The following is a 20,533-nucleotide window of genomic DNA, read 5'->3' on the forward strand; positions in this document are numbered from 1 at the left end:
CTCAAAGGTCATCAGGGGCTCTAAAACGCCCGCTACCTCAGATGGCAAACGCAGATGTCGACACTGATACTGACACCAGTGTCGACGACGATGAGTCGAATCTAATGCCCATTAAGGCCATTCACTGCATGATTGAGGCAATGAAAGAGGTGTTAAACATTTCTGATTTACATCCAGGTACCACAAAAATGTTTGGGGAGAAAAAACTACCTGTAGTTTTTTCCCCGTTAGATGAATTAAATGAAGTGTGTGAAGAAGCGTGGGCTTCCCCTGATAAAAAATTGGTAATTCCTAAGAAGGTACTAATGGCGTTCCCTTTCCCGCCAGAGGATAGGTTACGTTGGGAAACACCTCCTAGGGTGGATAAAGCGCTCACACGTTTGTCTAAAAAGGTGGCACTACCGTCTCAGGATACGGCCGCCCTTAAGGAGCCTGCTGATAGAAAGCAGGAGGCGATCCTGAAGTCTGTATACACACACTCAGGCATTATACTTAGGCCAGCTATTGCGTCAGCTTGGATGTGCAGTGCTGCCGCTGCGTGGTCAGATAAACTGTCAGAAAATATTGACACATTAGACAGAGATACGATTCTGCTAACAATTGACCATATCAAAGACTCAGTCTTATATATGAGAGATGCACAGAGGGAAATCTGCCGGCTGGCATCTAAAGTAAGTGCATTGTCCATTTCTGCTAGGAGAGGCTTATGGACTCGCCAGTGGACAGGAGATGCAGATTCTAAAAGGCACATGGAAGTGTTACCATATAAGGGTGAGGAATTATTTGGGGATGGTCTCTCCGACCTAGTTTCCACAGCAACGTCTGGGAAGTCAGCATTTTTACCCCATGTCCCCTCACAGCCTAAGAAGGCGCCATTTTATCAGGTTCAGTCCTTTCGGACCCAGAAAAACAAGCGTGGAAAAGGAGGGTCTTTTCTGTCTAGAGGCAGAGGTAGGGGAAAAAGGCTGCAACAAACAGCAGGTTCCCAGGAGCAAAAGTCCTCCCCCGCTTCTTCTTCCAAGTCAGCCGCATGACGGTGGGGCTCCACAGGCGGAGCTAGGTACGGTGGGGGCCCGCCTCAAGAATTTCAGCGATCAGTGGGCTCGCTCACAGGTGGATCCCTGGATCCTTCAAATAGTATCTCAGGGGTACAAACTGGAATTCGAGGCGGCTCCACCCCACCGGTTCCTTAAATCTGCCTTGCCGATTGCTCCCTCAGACAGGGAGGCGGTGCTAGCGGCAATTCACAAGCTGTATTCCCAGCAGGTGATAATCAAGGTACCCCTACTTCAACAAGGCCGGGGTTACTATTCCACTCTATTTGTGGTGCCGAAACCGGACGGTTCGGTGAGACACATTTTAAATTTGAAATCCTTGAACACGTACATAAAAAAATTCAAGTTCAAGATGGAATCGCTCAGGGCGGTTATTGCAAGCCTGGACGAGGGGGATTACATGGTATCCCTGGACATCAAGGATGCTTACCTGCATGTCCCCATTTACCATCCTCACCAGGAGTACCTCAGATTTGTGGTACAGGATTGCCATTACCAATTCCAGACGCTGCCGTTTGGACTCTCCACGGCACCGAGGGTATTTACCAAGGTTATGGCGGAAATGATGATACTCCTTCGAAAAAAGGGAGTTTTAATTATCCCGTACTTGGACGATCTCCTAATAAAGGCACGGTCCAAGGAACAGTTGTTGGTGGGTGTAGCACTATCTCAGGAAGTGCTGCACCAGCACGGCTGGATTCTGAATATCCCAAAGTCACAGCTGGTTCCGACGACACGTCTAATGTTCTTGGGGATGATTCTGGACACAGTCCAGAAAAAAGTGTTTCTCCCGGAGGAGAAAGCCAGGGAGCTGTCTTCTCTAGTCAGAGACCTCCTGAAACCAAAACAGGTATCGGTGCATCACTGCACGCGGGTCCTGGGAAAGATGGTAGCTTCTTACGAAGCAATTCCATTCGGCAGGTTCCATGCCAGAATCTTTCAGTGGGACCTGTTGGAAAAGTGGTCCGGATCGCATCTTCAGATGCATCGCTTGATAACCCTGTCTCCAAGAACCAGGGTGTCTCTTCTGTGTTGGCTGCAGAGTGCTCATCTTCTGGAGGGCCGCAGATTCGGCATACAGGACTGGGTCCTGGTGACCACGGATGCCAGCCTCCGAGGCTGGGGGGCAGTCACACAGGGAAGAAACTTCCAAGGACTATGGTCAAGTCAGGAGACTTCCCTTCACATAAATATTCTGGAATTAAGGGCCGTTTACAATGCCCTAAGTCAAGCAAAATCCTTGCTCCTACACCAGCCGGTGCTGATCCAGTCAGACAACATCACGGCAGTCGCCCATGTGAATCGACAGGGCGGCACAAGAAGCAGGATGGCAATGGCAGAAGCCACAAGAATTCTCCGATGGGCGGAAAATCATGTACTAGCACTGTCAGCAGTGTTCATTCCGGGAGTGGACAACTGGGAAGCAGACTTTCTCAGCAGGCACGACCTCCACCCGGGAGAGTGGGGACTTCATCCAGAAGTCTTCCAAATGATTGTAAATCAGTGGGACCGTCCACAGGTGGACATGATGGCGTCCCGCCTAAACAAAAAACTAGAGAGGTATTGCGCCAGGTCAAGAGACCCTCAGGCGATAGCTGTGGACGCTCTAGTGACACCGTGGGTGTACCAGTCAGTTTATGTGTTCCCTCCTCTGCCTCTCATACCAAAGGTATTGAGAATAATAAGAAAGCGAGGAGTAAACACAATTCCCGTGGTTCCGGATTGGCCAAGAAGAGCGTGGTACCCGGAACTTCAAGAGATGATCTCAGAGGACCCGTGGCCTCTGCCGCTCAGACAAGACCTGCTACAGCAGGGGCCCTGTCTGTTCCAAGACTTACCGCGGCTGCGTTTGACGGCATGGCGGTTGAACGCCGGATCCTGAAGGAAAAGGGCATTCCAGAGGAAGTCATTCCTACGCTTATTAAAGCCAGGAAAGAGGTTACAGCAAATCATTATCACCGCATATGGCGGAAATATGTTGCATGGTGTGAGGCCGAAAAGGCCCCAACAGAGGAATTTCAACTAGGTCGATTTCTGCATTTCCTGCAAGCAGGAGTGAATATGGGCCTAAAACTGGGCTCCATTAAGGTACAGATCTCGGCTCTGTCGATTTTCTTTCAAAAAGAACTAGCTTCAGAACCTGAAGTTCAGACATTTGTAAAAGGAGTGCTGCATATTCAGCCCCCGTTTGTGCCCCCTGTGGCACCTTGGGATCTCAACGTGGTGTTGAGTTTCTTAAAATCACATTGGTTTGAGCCACTAAAAACCGTGGATCTGAAATATCTCACGTGGAAGGTGGTCATGTTATTGGCCTTGGCTTCTGCCAGGCGAGTATCAGAATTGGCGGCTTTGTCATGTAAAAGCCCTTATCTGATTTTCCATATGGATAGGGCGGAATTGAGGACTCGTCCCCAGTTTCTCCCTAAGGTGGTGTCAGCGTTTCACCTGAACCAGCCTATTGTGGTGCCTGCGGCTACTAGGGACTTGGAGGACTCCAAGTTGTTAGACGTTGTCAGGGCCCTGAAAATATGTGTTTCCAGGACGGCTAGAGTCAGAAAATCTGACTCGCTGTTTATCCTGTATGCACCCAATAAGCTGGGTGCTCCTGCTTCTAAGCAGACTATTGCTCGTTGGATTTGTAATACAATTCAGCTTGCACATTCTGTGGCAGGCCTGCCACAGCCAAAATCTGTAAATGCCCATTCCACAAGGAAGGTGGGCTCATCTTGGGCGGCTGCCCGAGGGGTCTCGGCTTTACAACTTTGCCGAGCGGCTACTTGGTCAGGGGCAAACACGTTTGCAAAATTCTACAAATTTGATACCCTGGCTGAGGAGGACCTGGAGTTCTCTCATTCGGTGCTGCAGAGTCATCCGCACTCTCCCGCCCGTTTGGGAGCTTTGGTATAATCCCCATGGTCCTTTCGGAGTTCCCAGCATCCACTAGGACGTCAGAGAAAATAAGAATTTACTCACCGGTAATTCTATTTCTCGTAGTCCGTAGTGGATGCTGGGCGCCCATCCCAAGTGCGGATTGTCTGCAATACTTGTACATAGTTATTGTTACAAAAATCGGGTTTTGTTGTGAGCCATCTCTTCAGAGGCTCCTTTTTTGTTTTCATACTGTTAACCGGGGTTCCTATCACGAGTTATATGGTGTGATTGGTGTGGCTGGTATGAGTCTTACCCGGGATTCAAAATCCTTCCTTATTATGTCAGCTCGTCCGGGCACAGTGTCCTAACTGAGGCTTGGAGGAGGGTCATAGTGGGAGGAGCCAGTGCACACCAGGTAGTCATAAATCTTTCTAGAGTGCCCAGCCTCCTTCGGAGCCCGCTATTCCCCATGGTCCTTTCGGAGTTCCCAGCATCCACTACGGACTACGAGAAATAGAATTACCGGTGAGTAAATTCTTATTTTCTCTGACGTCCTAGTGGATGCTGGGGACTCCGTAAGGACCATGGGGAATAGCGGCTCCGCAGGAGACTGGGCACAGCTAAGAAAGATTTAGGACTACCTGGTGTGCACTGGCTCCTCCCACTATGACCCTCCTCCAGACTTCAGTTAGAATCCTGTGCCCGGCTGAGCTGGATGCACACTAGGGGCTCTCCTGAGCTCCTAGAGAGAAAGTATATTTTAGGTTTTTTATTTTACAGTGAGATCTGCTGGCAACAGACTCACTGCAGCGAGGGACTAAGGGGAGAAGAAGTGAACCTACCTAACTGGTGGTAGCTTGGGCTTCTTAGGCTACTGGACACCATTAGCTCCAGAGGGATCGACCGCATGGAACCGGCCATTGATGTTCGGTCCCGGAGCCGCGCCGCCGGCCCCCTTACAGAGCCAGAAGCAAGAAGAATCCGGAAAATCGGCAGCAGAAGACATCAGTCTTCACCAAGGTAGCGCACAGCACTGCAGCTGTGTGCCATTGCTCCTCATACACACTTCACACTCCGGTCACTGAGGGTGCAGGGCGCTGGGGGGGGGGGCGCCCTGAGCAGCAATAAAACACCTTGGCTGGCAAATATATCACAATATATAGCCCCAGAGGCTATATATGTGATAAATACCCCTGCCAGAATCCATAAAAAAGCGGGAGAAAAGTCTGCCGAAAAAGGGGCGGGGCTATCTCCCTCAGCACACTGGCGCCATTTCTCCCTCACAGCTCCGCTGGAAGGAAGCTCCCTGGCTCTCCCCTGCAGTCTACACTACAGAAAGGGTAAAAAAGAGAGGGGGTGCACTAAATTTAGGCGCAATATACATATAGCAGCTATAAGGGGATATAATTTAGTTAATCCCTGTATTATATAACGCTCTGGTGTGTGCTGGCATACTCTCTCTCTGTCTCCCCAAAGGGCTTTGTGGGGTCCTGTCTTCTGTCAGAGCATTCCCTGTGTGTGTGCGGTGTGTCGGTACGGCTGTGTCGACATGTTTGATGAGGAGACTTATGTGGAGGAGGAGCAGGTGCCTATAAATGTGTTGTCACCCCCTGCGGGGCAGACACCGGAGTGGATGGACTTGTGGAAGGAATTACGCGAAAGTGTCGACTCCTTACATAAAAAATTTGATGACATGCCAAATGCGGGGCAGCCGGCTTCTCAGCCCGTGCCTGCCCAGACGTCTCAAAGGTCATCAGGGGCTCTAAAACGCCCGCTACCTCAGATGGCAGACACAGATGTCGACACGGATACTGATACCAGTGTCGACGACGAAGAGACTAATGTAATGTCCAATAGGGCCACTCGTTATATGATTGAGGCAATGAAAAATGTTTTACACATTTCTAAGGTGACCCCAGGTAGCACAAAAAAGGGTACAGGTTGAGTATCCCATATCCAAATATTCCGAAATACGGAATATTCCGAAATACGGAATTTTTTGAGTGAGAGTGAGATAGTGAAACCTTTGTTTTTTGATGGCTCAATGAACACAAACTTTGTTTAATACACAAAGTTGTTAAAAATATTGTATTAAATGACCTTCAGGCTGTGTGTATAAGTTGTATATGAAACATAAATGAATTGTGTGAATGTACACACACTTTGTTTAATGCACAAATTTATAAAAAATATTGGCTAAAATGACCTTCCGGCTGTGTGTATAAGGTGTATATGTAACATAAATGCATTCTGTGCTTAAACTTGGGTCCCATCACCATGATATCTCATTATGGTATGCAATTATTCCAAAATACGGAAAAATCCCATATCCAAAATATCTCTGGTCCCAAGCGTTTTGGATAAGGGAGACTCAACCTGTATTATGTTTGGGGAGAAAAAACTACCAGTAGTTTTTCCCCCTTCTGAAGAATTAAATGAAGTGTGTGAAGTAGCGTGGGCTTCCCCCGATAAAAAATTGGTAATTTCAAAAAAATTACTAATGGCGTACCCTTTCCCGCCAGAGGATAGGTCACGTTGGGAAACACCCCCTAGGGTGGATAAAGCACTTACGCGCTTATCAAAAAAGGTGGCACTGCCGTCCCAGGATACGGCCGCCCTAAAGGAACCTGCTGACAGAAAGCAGGAGGCTCTCCTGAAGGCTATATATACGCACACAGGTGTTATACTGAGACCAGCTATTGCTTCAGCATGGATGTGCAGTGCTGCAGCTGCATGGTCAGACTCCCTGTCAGAAAACATTGACACCCTAGACAGGGACACTATATTGCTAAACGTAGAGCATATTAAAGACGCTGTCTTCTACATAAGAGATGCACAGAGGGATATTTGCCGGCTGGCATCTAAAATAAGTGCACTGTCCATTTCTGCCAGGAGAGGGTTATGGACCCGGCAGTGGACAGGTGATGCAGATTCTAAAAGGCACATGGAAGTTTTGCCTTATAAGGGTGAGGAGTTGTTCGGGGATGGTCTTTCGGACCTAGTGTCCACAGCAACGGCTGGGAAGTCAGCATTTTTGCCACATGTCCCCTCACAACCAAAGAGAGCACCGTATTATCAGGTACAGTCCTTTCGCCCCCAAAAGAGCAGACGGGGTAGAGGCGCGTCCTTTCTACCCAGAGGCAGAGGTAGGGGAAAAAAGCTGCAGCATACAGCCACTTCCCAGGAACAAAAGTCCTCCCCCGCTTCTTCTGCTAAGTCCGCCGCATGACGCTGGGGCTCAACAGGCGGTGCCAGGTACGGTGGGGGCCCGTCTCAAAAACTTCAGCAATCAGTGGGCTCGCTCACAAGTAGATCCCTGGATCCTTCAAGTGGTATCTCAGGGGTACAGGCTGGAATTCGAGACATCCCCCCCCCCCGCCGTTTCCTCAAATCTGCCTTACCAACGACTCCCTCAGAAAGGGAGGCTGTGTTAGAGGCAATTCACAAGCTGTATTCCCAGCAGGTGATAGTCAAGGTGCCCCTACTTCAACAAGGACGGGGTTACTATTCCACAATATTTGTGGTACCGAAACCGGACGGTTCGGTGAGACCCATTTGAAATTTGAAATCCTTGAACACATTTTTAAGAAAATTCAAGTTCAAGATGGAATCGCTAAGGGCGGTTATTGCAAGCCTGGAAGAGGGGGATTACATGGTATCTCTGGACATCAAGGATGCTTACCTGCATGTCCCCATTTACCATCCTCACCAGGAGTACCTCAGATTTGTGGTACAGGATTGTCATTACCAATTCCAGACGTTGCCGTTCGGCCTGTCCACGGCACCGAGGGTATTTACCAAGGTAATGGCCGAAATTATGATACTCCTTCGGAAAAAGGGAGTTTTAATTATCCCATACTTGGACGATCTTCTGATAAGGGCGAGGTCCAGAGAGCAGTTGTTGGTCGGCGTAGCATTATCTCAGGAGGTGCTACACCAGCACGGTTGGATTCTGAATATTCCAAAGTCTCAGCTGGTTCCGGCGACACGTCTACTGTTCCTGGGGATGATTCTGGACACAGTCCAGAAAAAAGTGTTTCTCCCAGAGGAGAAAGCCAAGGAGCTGTCATCTCTAGTCAGAGGCCTCCTGAAACCAAAACAGGTGTCGGTGCATCACTGCACGCGAGTCCTGGGAAAGATGGTAGCTTCCTACGAAGCAATTCCATTCGGCAGGTTCCATGCCAGAACCTTTCAGTGGGACCTGTTGGACCAATGGTCCGGATCGCATCTTCAAATGCATCGGTTGATAACCCTGTCTCCAAGGACCAGGGTGTCTCTGCTGTGGTGGCTGCAGAGTGCTCATCTCAGAGAGGGCCGCAGATTCGGCATACAGGACTGGGTCCTGGTGACCACGGATGCCAGCCTTCGAGGCTGGAGGGCAGTCACACGGGGAAGAAACTTCCAAGGACTTTGGTCAAGTCAGGAGACTTCCCTACACATAAATGTTCTGGAACTGAGGGCCATTTACAATGCCCTAAGTCAGGCAAAGCCCCTGCTTCAAAACCAGCCGGTTCTGATCCAGTCAGACAACATCACGGCAGTCGCCCATGTAAACCGACAGGGCGGCACAAGAAGCAGGACGGCGATGGCAGAAGCCACAAGGATTCTCCGATGGGCGGAAAATCACGTGTTAGCACTGTCAGCAGTGTTCATTCCGGGAGTGGACAACTGGGAAGCAGACTTCCTCAGCAGGCACGACCTCCACCCGAGAGAGTGGGGACTTCATCCAGAAGTCTTCCAACTGATTGTAAACCGTTGGGAAAGGCCACAGGTGGACATGATGGCGTCCCGCTTAAACAAAAAGCTAGAAAAATATTGCGCCAGGTCAAGAGACCCTCTGGCGATAGCTGTGGACGCTCTAGTGACACCGTGGGTGTACCGGTCGGTTTATGTGTTCCCTCCTCTTCCTCTCATACCCAAGGTACTGAGGATAATAAGGAAAAGAGGAGTAAGAACTATTCTCATTGTTCCAGATTGGCCAAGAAGGTCTTGGTACCCGGAACTTCAAGAATTAATCTCAGAGGACCCATGGCCTCTGCCGCTCAGACAGGACCTGCTGCTGCAGGGGCCCTGTCTGTTCCAAGACTTACCGCGGCTGCGTTTGACGGCATGGCGGTTGAACACCGGATCCTAAAAGAAAAGGGTATTCCGGAGGAAGTCATTCCTACGCTCATAAAAGCTAGAAAAGATGTAACCGTACAACATTATCACCGCATATAGCGAAAATATGTTGCGTGGTGTGAGGCCAGGAAGGCCCCAACGGAGGAATTCCAGCTAGGTCGATTTCTGCACTTCCTACAGTCAGGGGTGACTATGGGCCTAAAACTGGGTTCTATTAAGGTCCAGATTTCGGCTCTGTCGATTTTCTTCCAAAAAGAACTGGCTTCACTGCCTGAAGTTCAGACATTTGTGAAGGGAGTGCTGCATATTCAGCCTCCTTTTGTGCCTCCAGTGGCACCGTGGGACCTCAACGTGGTGTTGGGTTTCCTAAAGTCACATTGGTTTGAGCCACTCAAAACCGTGGATTTAAAATATCTCACGTGGAAAGTGGTCATGCTTTTGGCCTTGGCTTCGGCAAGACGTGTGTCAGAATTGGCGGCTTTGTCATGTAAGAGCCCCTATTTGATTTTCCATATGGATAGGGCAGAATTGAGGACTCGTCCCCAGTTTCTTCCTAAGGTGGTATCAGCTTTTCACTTGAACCAACCTATCGTGGTGCCTGCGCTTACTAGGGACTTGGAGGACTCCAAGTTACTGGACGTAGTCAGGGCCTTGAAAATTTATGTTTCCAGAATGGCTGGAGTCAGGAAAACTGACTCGCTATTTATCCTGTATGCACCCAACAAGCTGGGTGCTCCTGCTTCAAAGCAGACTATTGCTCGCTGGATTTGTAGCACAATTCAACTTGCGCATTCTGTGGCTGGCCTGCCGCAGCCTAAATCTGTAAAAGCCCATTCCACGAGGAAGGTGGGCTCTTCTTGGGCGGCTGCCCGAGGGGTCTCGGCTTTACAGCTTTGCCGAGCTGCTACTTGGTCGGGTTCAAACACTTTTGCAAAATTCTACAAATTTGATACCCTGGCTGAGGAGGACCTTGAGTTCTCTCATTCGGTGCTGCAGAGTCATCCGCACTCTCCCGCCCGTTTGGGAGCTTTGGTATAATCCCCATGGTCCTTACGTAGTTCCCAGCATCCACTAGGACGTTAGAGAAAATAAGAATTTACTCACCGGTAAATCTATTTCTCGTAGTCCGTAGTGGATGCTGGGGACTCCGTAAGGACCATGGGGAATAGCGGCTCCGCAGGAGACTGGGCACATCTAAAGAAAGATTTAGGTCTATCTGGTGTGCACTGGCTCCTCCCCCTATGACCCTCCTCCAAGCCTCAGTTAGGACACTGTGCCCGGAAGAGCTGACACAATAAGGAAGGATTTTGAATCCCGGGTAAGACTCATACCAGCCACACCAATCACACCGTATAACTCGTGATAGGAACCCCGGTTAACAGTATGATAACAACGGAGCCTCTGAACAGATGGCTCGCAATAACAACCCGATTTGTGTAACAATAACTATTTACAAGTATTGCAGACAATCCTCACTTGGGATGGGCGCCCAGCATCCACTACGGACTACGAGAAATAGATTTACCGGTGAGTAAAATCTTATTTTCACGTGACAGGGAATATCTGGTCAGTTTGTACCGTTCCCTGTCTCTGCTCCTGTAGGCTGCCTCCTTCGCCCGACGGAGTTTCCCGAGCTGGGCGCTAAACCACAACTTGTTGTTGTTATAGGTGCGAGATGATTTGGTTGGCACACACATGTCCTCACAAAAGCTGATGTAGGATGTCACTACGTCAGCCAGTTCGTCTAGGTAAGTAGTAGAAGCTTCAAAGACCCTCCAATCTGTGCAGTAAGGACAGGCGTGGAGCTCTAGCTTTGCTTCTCTTGTCCAGCTTTTTACGGACCTGACCACCGGCTTTGCCTGTCTCAGCTTCTGGGTGTAGGTTGGGAGGAGGTGAACTAGGCAGTGGTCGGAACGGCCCAGGGCTGCTCGGGGGATAGACCGGTAGGCAGCTTTAATGGTGGTGTAACAGTGGTCCAGGGTGCGTCCTTCACTAGTGGGACATTTGACTTGTTGCTTAAACTTCGGTTGCTCCTGGTTCAGGTTTGTGTTGTTGAAGTCACCCAGCACTATGAGCGGTGAGTCCTGATATTTGAGTTCCGCATCCATTATCTTGACGGCCAGTTGGTGTCGGGCTTCGTCTGCTCTTGCTTGGGGGGGGGGGGGATATACACTCCTACCAAGACTATTGAGGCAAATTCCCGTGGCGAGTAGAACGGCTTACAGTTGATAAGCATCTCCAGTTGTGGCTGCATGATTTGCATAGGGTAGTGACGTTGGTGCACCACCCTTCATTTATGTAGAAGCAGATACCACCACCTTTGGATTTACCGGTGAGCTCCTTGTCACGATCCGCCCTGAATAGGCTAAAGCCCGGCAGGGACACTGAGGAGTCTGCAATTTGGTCGTCCAGCCACATTTCAGTGAAGCAGAGGATAGACGACCCAGCGATGCCCGATCTAGCGTCGTTCATGAGCAAGGACAGCTCATCCATCTTGTTCACAATGGATCGTGCGTTAGAGAGTAGGCTTGCTGGGAGTACTGACCGGTGGCGTCTATGTCTCCACTTTACTAAGGCACCAGCATGGCAGCCCCTCCTGCGCCTCTGGAAGGCTCCCCGCCACCTTTCTGATTGTTTGGGGGCCGACCCTGGCTCCCAGGCAGTTGTATCGTCAGCAGCATCGGGGGTGGCATAAAGTGCACGGCTGTGGTGCACTTGCAGGTCATAGCCCATTCGCCGTTCGTTGTGGCTGGGCTGGAATTTAGTTTGTCACGCTGGGGAGCCACCGCTGCTACTTCTGTGGGTGGAGGCAATATCGCCCCCTCCAGATGCGTAGGGGGTGAGCCAGGGGGGCCAGGAGCAAGGCTATCACAGGTCTGGGGCCCCCTACCGCAGTCCCCCAGGGCTGATGCCTCCTCACCTGTCTCGCTGTTGGTCCCAAGGGGGCCGCCGCTGGAGCTGGACAACTACGGCCGCTGGTTCCCCTGCCTCTCGAGGACATGGCCGGGGGGCTGCCAGGCCGGGAGTCGCCGTGTCCTTCGTCACCCAGGCTCCCCTCCGGTGGCTGCTGCAGGTTCTCAAGGGGTTTCCGGAGGGTCAGCCTCTCTTTCCCCCCTAATGCGATCTCCCCACTGGTCGATCCGCCGCTTCTGGAAGTTGTGGCCGTGGCGCCACCCGACGGGGGCTCGCTGAATCCCCCGCCACTGCTTTCACCGCCGGGGGAACAGGCGTCCCTCCGGGAGCCGCCGTAGGGTCTCTGGGGGCCGCATGCTCCCCACCGATGCTCCCCCTCTCCGGGGGCAGCTGTTCGGGGCTGCAGTCCTGCTTCCGCTGTCCACGCACAGGGCTGAGAGGACAGCGAGAGCCGCTGAGCTGGCCAGGAGTCCCAGTGCATTCGGCCCGGGGGTAAGAGCCGAGTGTATCAAAAGGTCCCCTTTGCTGTGCTTGATTACAGCGCTGACGGTGGGCATACATACATATATATATATATATATATATATATAAACAAAATAAGGGGGGTCATTTGGCTGTGCAGCCGTCCCTGGCGCCATCTTGGATATATAGAGGTGATTTATATAGATACATTTCATAGAGATAAATCCCCCACTGTGTACAATAACAATGACGTTCCGCCTCCGAAATGTGAAATGTTACAGAAGCCGTGTGGTTATATGAACCACTGACGCGTTTCTCTGCAAGAAGCAGGGGCGGCTCTAACATTAGGTAGCATTGGGCAACAGCCTCTGGAGGGCGCCACTAAATTCATCTAGCAAAACACTGAAGGATGTCTCTGTATGCGGCCTCCTCGTCCTGTTACACTGCGCTGTCTGCTGCTGCGGGTCAGGTGCAGCCGCCGCTATCAGGCTGTATCACATAGTCCCTCAGCGCCTCCTCTGTGCCGACACGTGTAACATCAAGTCATGTGACGGCACATAGGGGCCTATTCATGAAGCAGTGATAAAAGCGGAGAAGTTGTCCATGGCAACCAATCAGCTGCTCTGTGTAATTTATAAATGTTACCGCAACACTGATTGGTTGCCATTGGCAACTCCTCTACTGGCTCACTTCACTCTTTTCATTGTTTCATGAATGGACCCCATAGGAGGCAGATGTAACTATGGCTCCTCAGAGGCACCCCCATGGCGCTCCTCTTAGCCCTGATGCACCTCCTCCAGGCCCCTGGATCCCGGCTCTCCAGCACCTGACTACATGTTTGTGTTCGGCGCGCCGCTGTAATGCTGCTGCCGCCAAATAATAGGGAAACCGCTGGGGCACCATACAGGACATATGGCGGCAGGAAAAGGGGGGGGGGGGGCATTGATTAACTTATAGATGTGGGGATGGAACACAGTAAGGAGCATAAAATCATATGAACATGTGTACAGTATATATGTGTGTATGCACATAAAATCATGAACATGTGTACAGTATATATGTGTGTATGCACATAAAATCATATGAACATGTGTACAGTATATGTGTATTTATACACAAAATCATATGAACATGCGTACATTATATATGTATGTATACACATAAAATCATATGAACATGCGTACAGTATATATGTGTGTATACACAAAATCATATGAACATGTGTACAGTATATATGTGTGTATGCACATAAAATCATATGAACATGTGTACAGTATATGTGTATTTATACACATAAAATCATATGAACATGTGTACAGTATATATGTGTGTATACACATAAAATCATATGAACATGTGTACAGTATATATGTATGTATAAACATAAAATCATATGAACATGCGTACAGTATATATGTGTGTATACACAAAATCATATGAATATGTGTACAGTATATGTGTATGTATACACATAAAATCATGAACATGTGTACAGTATATGTGTGTATACACATAAAATCATATGAACATGTGTACAGTATATATGTGTGTATACACAAAATCATATGAACATGTGTACAGTATATATGTATGTATACACAAAATCATATGAACATGTGAACAGTATATATGTGTGTATACACATAAAATCATATGACCATGTGTACAGTATATGTGTATGTATACACATAAAATCATATGAATATGTGTACAGTATATATGTGTGTATACACATAAAATCATATGAACATGTGTACAGTATATGTGTATGTATACACATAAAATCATATGAACATGTGTACAGTATATGTGTGTATACACATAAAATCATATGAACATGTGTACAGTATATATGTGTGTATACACAAAATCATATGAACATGTGTACAGTATATATGTATGTATACACATAAAATCATATGAACATGTGAACAGTATATATGTATGTATACACATAAAATCATATGAACATGTGTACAGTATATATGTATGTATACACATAAAATCATATGAACATGTGTACAGTATATATGTGTGTATACACATAAAATCATATGAACATGTGTACAGTATATGTGTATGTATACACACAAAATCATATTAACATGTGTACAGTATATATATGTATACACATAAAATCATATGAACATGTGTACAGTATGTGTGTATACACATAAAATCATATGAACATGTGTACAGTATATATGTGTGTATACACAAAATCATATGAACATGTGTACAGTATATATGTGTGTATACACATAAAATCATGAACATGTGTACAGTATATATGTGTGTATACACATAAAATCATATGAACATGTGTACAGTATATACAGTATGTGTGTATACACATAAAATCATATGAACATGTGTACAGTATACAGTATGTGTGTATACACATAAAATCATATGAACATGTGTACAGTATGTGTGTATACACAAAATCATATGAACATGTGTACAGTATATGTGTGTATACACATAAAATCATATGAACATGTGTACAGTATATGTGTGTGTATACACATAAAATCATATGAACATGTGTACAGTATATGTGTGTATACACATAAAATCATATGAACATGCGTACAGTATATGTGTGTATACACATAAAATCATATGAACATGTGTACAGTATATGTGTGTATACACATAGGGTGAGATTCAAATGACATATCACGCCCAATTTCCTTTCTAAAATGATCTCCGTTATTGTGCATATTGCGCCCATAGTAATGAGGTTTACTGTATAAAGGGTTGGGTGCCTCGCTACTCCAGGGGTAGCGAGCTGAACTAATGATACAACATCCCTGAGGTCAGAAACAGAATGAGTGTGGAAAGGGGTGAAAAGAATTGAATCTCCCACATAAAATGAAATATCCCCACCAGACCCCATTTGCTGATGCAGTATATTCTGTATTCTATATAGATAGATATAGATATATAGAGTTTTAGATATAGATATAGAGATATATATTGATTTTTTTTTTTTAATTCTAGTAACATGACAGTTAGGAGCTGATTGGCTGGTATTTGATCTCTCTTCACTTTATCACTCTTCAAGGCTTAGTACATCTCCCCCAAGTGTGTTTTATGGAAAATATTTCATTGCAATGGGCAACAATACAAAAAACCCTTTATACCCATTTTACTCAACTACCTATTACTGGCCTGTTCCTCCGTAGCCCAATGTCTTCTTCAGGATTCACCATCTCCGGTATGATTCCAACTGCCACCCATAGCAAACAGTAGGATAATGCAACTAATGTAATTTGTCATCATCATCATCATTATCATCATCATCAATATCAATGTTTCCCAAAGCACTACGTACATACACTACATTACATACTTACTATTTATCTTAATAAATACCTATATTTATGACATCACTGATCCCACTCCAGTATGTATGACATCACTGATCCCACTCCTATATGTATGACATCACTGATCCTGCTCCTATGTATGACATCACTGATCCCACTCCTTTGTGTATGACATCACTGATCCTGCTCCTATGTGTGACATCACTGATCCTGCTCCTATGTGTATGACATCACTGATCCTGCTCCTATGTGTATGACATCACTGATCCCGCTCCTATGTGGATGACATCACTGATCCTGCTCCTATGTGGATGACATCACTGATCCTGCTCCTATGTGTGACATCACTGATCCTGCTCCTATGTGTATGACATCACTGATCCTGCTCCTATGTGTGACATCACTGATCCTGCTCCTATGTGTATGACATCACTGATCCTGCTCCTATGTGTATGACATCACTGATCCTGCTCCTATGTGGATGACATCACTGATCCTGCTCCTATGTGTATGACATCACTGATCCCGCTCCTATGTGTGACATCACTGATCCTGCTCCTATGTGTATGACATCACTGATCCTGCTCCTATGTGTGACATCACTGATCCTGCTCCTATGTGTATGACATCACTGATCCTGCTCCTATGTGTATGACATCACTGATCCTGCTCCTATGTGTATGACATCACTGATCCTGCTCCTATGTGTATGACATCACTGATCCTGCTCCTATGTGGATGACATCACTGATCCTGCTCCTATGTGTATGACATCACTGATCCCGCTCCTATGTGTGACATCACTGATCCTGCTCCTATGTGTATGACATCACTGATCCCGCTCCTATGTGTGACATCACTGATCCTGCTCCTATGTGTATGACATCACTGATCCTGCTCCTATGTGTGACATCACTGATCCTGCTCCTATGTGTATGACATCACTGATCCTGCTCCTATGTGTGACATCACTGATCCTGCTCCTATGTGTATGACATCACTGATCCTGCTCCTATGTGTGACATCACTGCTCCTGCTCCTATGTGTATGACATCACTGATCCTGCTCCTATGTGTATGACATCACTGCTCCTGCTCCTATGTGTATGACATCACTGATCCTATGTGTGACATCACTGATCCCACTCCTTTGTGTATGACATCACTGATGTGCGTGTTAATCTTTCATCCTGTCTGGAGCAGATCTGTTATTTGGGAGATGCTCAAAGGGCTATAAGATATAGAAGCTCTCACCCCCTGTACAGGGACCACTGTACAGGGACCACGCTAATGACTCTCCAACTAATCTCTTTCTCTACAAGTAAATTGCACAAATGTGCGTTTATTCAGTTATTCTAGGTATAAACAGTAGATAGATAGATAGATAGATAGATAAATATGAGAGAGAGAGAGATAGATAGATATGAGAGAGATAGATAGATATGAGATAGATAGATAGATAGATATAGATATTAGATAGATAGATAGATAGATAGATAGATAGATAAAGGGCCCCATACACTTATACGACATGACGGTCTGTCATGTCGTATAAGATTTCGTCCAGCCTCCCCGCTGGTAAGATAGTAGAGATGAGCGGGTTCGGTTTCTCTGAATCCGAACCCGCCAGAACTTCATGTTTTTTTTCACGGGTCCGAGCGACTCGGATCTTCCCGCCTTGCTCGGTTAACCCGAGCGCGCCCGAACGTCATCATGACGCTGTCGGATTCTCGCGAGGCTCGGATTCTATCGCGAGACTCGGATTCTATATAAGGAGCCGCGCGTCGCCGCCATTTTCACACGTGCATTGAGATTGATAGGGAGAGGACGTGGCTGGCGTCCTCTCCGTTTAGACACTTGATTTACTAATTTTGGGGAGCATTAGGAGTACTCAGTAGTGTACAGTGCAGAGTTTTGCTGATAGTGACCAGTGACCACCACTTTTATTTATAATCCGTTCTCTGCCTGAAAAAAGCGATACACAGCACACAGTGACTCAGTCACATACCATATCTGTGTGCACTGCTCAGGCTCAGGCCAGTGTGCTGCATCATCTATATATATTATATATCTGTCTGACTGCTCAGCTCACACAGCTTATAATTGTGGGGGAGACTGGGGAGCACTACTGCAGTGCCAGTTATAGGTTATAGCAGGAGCCAGGAGTACATAATATTATATTAAAATTAAACAGTGCACACTTTTGCTGCAGGAGTGCCACTGCCAGTGTGACTAGTGACCAGTGACCTGACCACCAGAATATAATATTAGTAGTATACTATCTCTTTATCAACCAGTCTATATTAGCAGCAGACACAGTACAGTGCGGTAGTTCACGGTTGTGGCTACCTCTGTGTCGGCACTCGGCAGCCCGTCCATAATTGTATATACCAGTGACCTAACCGTGGTTTTTTTTTCTTTCTTTATACATACATACTAGTTACGAGTATACTATCTCTTTATCAACCAGTCTATATATTAGCAGCAGACACAGTACAGTGCGGTAGTTCACGGCTGTGGCTACCTCTGTGTCGGCACTCGGCAGCCCGTCCATAATTGTATATACCACCTAACCGTGGTTTTTTTTTCTTTCTTTATACATACATACTAGTTACGAGTATACTATCTCTTTATCAACCAGTCTATATATTAGCAGCAGACACAGTACAGTGCGGTAGTTCACGGCTGTGGCTACCTCTGTGTCGGCACTCGGCAGCCCGTCCATAATTGTATATACCACCTAACCGTGGTTTTTTTTTCTTTCTTTATACATACATACTAGTTACGAGTATACTATCTCTTTATCAACCAGTCTATATATTAGCAGCAGACACAGTACAGTGCGGTAGTTCACGGCTGTGGCTACCTCTGTGTCGGCACTCGGCAGCCCGTCCATAATTGTATATACCACCTAACCGTGGTTTTTTTTTCTTTCTTTATACATACATACTAGTTACGAGTATACTATCTCTTTATCAACCAGTCTATATATTAGCAGCAGACACAGTACAGTGCGGTAGTTCACGGCTGTGGCTACCTCTGTGTCGGCACTCGGCAGCCCGTCCATAATTGTATATACCAGTGACCTAACCGTGGTTTTTTTTTCTTTCTTTATACATACATACTAGTTACGAGTATACTATCTCTTTATCAACCAGTCTATATATTAGCAGCAGACACAGTACAGTGCGGTAGTTCACGGCTGTGGCTACCTCTGTGTCGGCACTCGGCAGCCCGTCCATAATTGTATATACCACCTAACCGTGTTTTTTTTTTCTTTCTTTATACATACATACTAGTTACGAGTATACTATCTCTTTATCAACCAGTCTATATATTAGCAGCAGACACAGTACAGTGCGGTAGTTCACGGCTGTGGCTACCTCTGTGTCGGCACTCGGCAGCCCGTCCATAATTGTATACTAGTATCCAATCCATCCATCTCCATTGTTTAATGTTTACCTGAGGTGCCTTTTAGTTGTGCCTATTAAAATATGGAGAACAAAAATGCCACTCCTAGATGGGCCCGGTGTTTGTGTCGGCCACTAGGGTCGCTAATCTTACTCACACAGCTACCTCATTGCGCCTCTTTTTTTCTTTGCGTCATGTGCTGTTTGGGGAGGGTTTTTTGGAAGGGACATCCTGCGTGACACTGCAGTGCCACTCCTAGATGGGCCCGGTGTTTGTGTCGGCCACTAGGGTCGCTTATCTTACTCACACAGCTACCTCATTGCGCCTCTTTTTTTCTTTGCGTCATGTGCTGTTTGGGGAGGGTTTTTTGGAAGGGCCATCCTGCGTGACACTGCAGTGCCACTCCTAGATGGGCCCGGTGTTTGTGTCGGCCACTAGGGTCGCTTATCTTACTCACACAGCGACCTCGGTGCAAATTTTAGGACTAAAAATAATATTGTGAGGTGTGAGGTATTCAGAATAGACTGAAAATGAGTGTAAATTATGGTTTTTGAGGTTAATAATACTTTGGGATCAAAATGACCCCCAAATTCTATGATTTAAGCTGTTTTTTAGTGTTTTTTGAAAAAAACACCCGAATCCAAAACACACCCGAATCCGACAAAAAAAATTCGGTGAGGTTTTGCCAAAACGCGGTCGAACCCAAAACACGGCCGCGGAACCGAACCCAAAACCAAAACACAAAACCCGAAAAATTTCAGGCGCTCATCTCTATAAGATAGTATTAGGTATATCGTTTGCAGGTTTATTTGCATACGATGTATCTTTTACTATCCTATCTATTTACTGCGGAATCCCACATATCACGAGTGCAGCACTCGTGATATGTCGGATCTAGGGGGATCCGATGCCCACGGGAACGCGCATCGGATCGGGGCAACAGCACCCCGAAAATACTCGATTTCACCCAATATATTGGGCCGAATGCCCGAATTGGGCTGAAATCGGGCATAATCGGCCTAGTATATGGGGCTAGATAGATAGATAGATAGATAGATAGATAGATATGAGAGAGAGAGATATGAGAGAGAGAGAAACATAGATATGATAGATAGATAGATAGATAGATAGATAGATATGAGATTGATAGATATTAGATAGATAGATAGATAGATAGATAGATATGAGATTGATAGATATTAGATAGATAGATAGATAGATATGAGATAGATAGATAGATAGATATGAGATTGATAGATATTAGATAGATAGATAGATAGATAGATAGATAGATAGATAGATATGAGATTGATAGATATTAGATAGATAGATAGATAGATAGATAGATAGATAGATAGATAGATAG

Source organism: Pseudophryne corroboree, chromosome 8, assembly GCF_028390025.1.
Source record: "Pseudophryne corroboree isolate aPseCor3 chromosome 8, aPseCor3.hap2, whole genome shotgun sequence".
NCBI lineage: Eukaryota > Metazoa > Chordata > Amphibia > Anura > Myobatrachidae > Pseudophryne > Pseudophryne corroboree.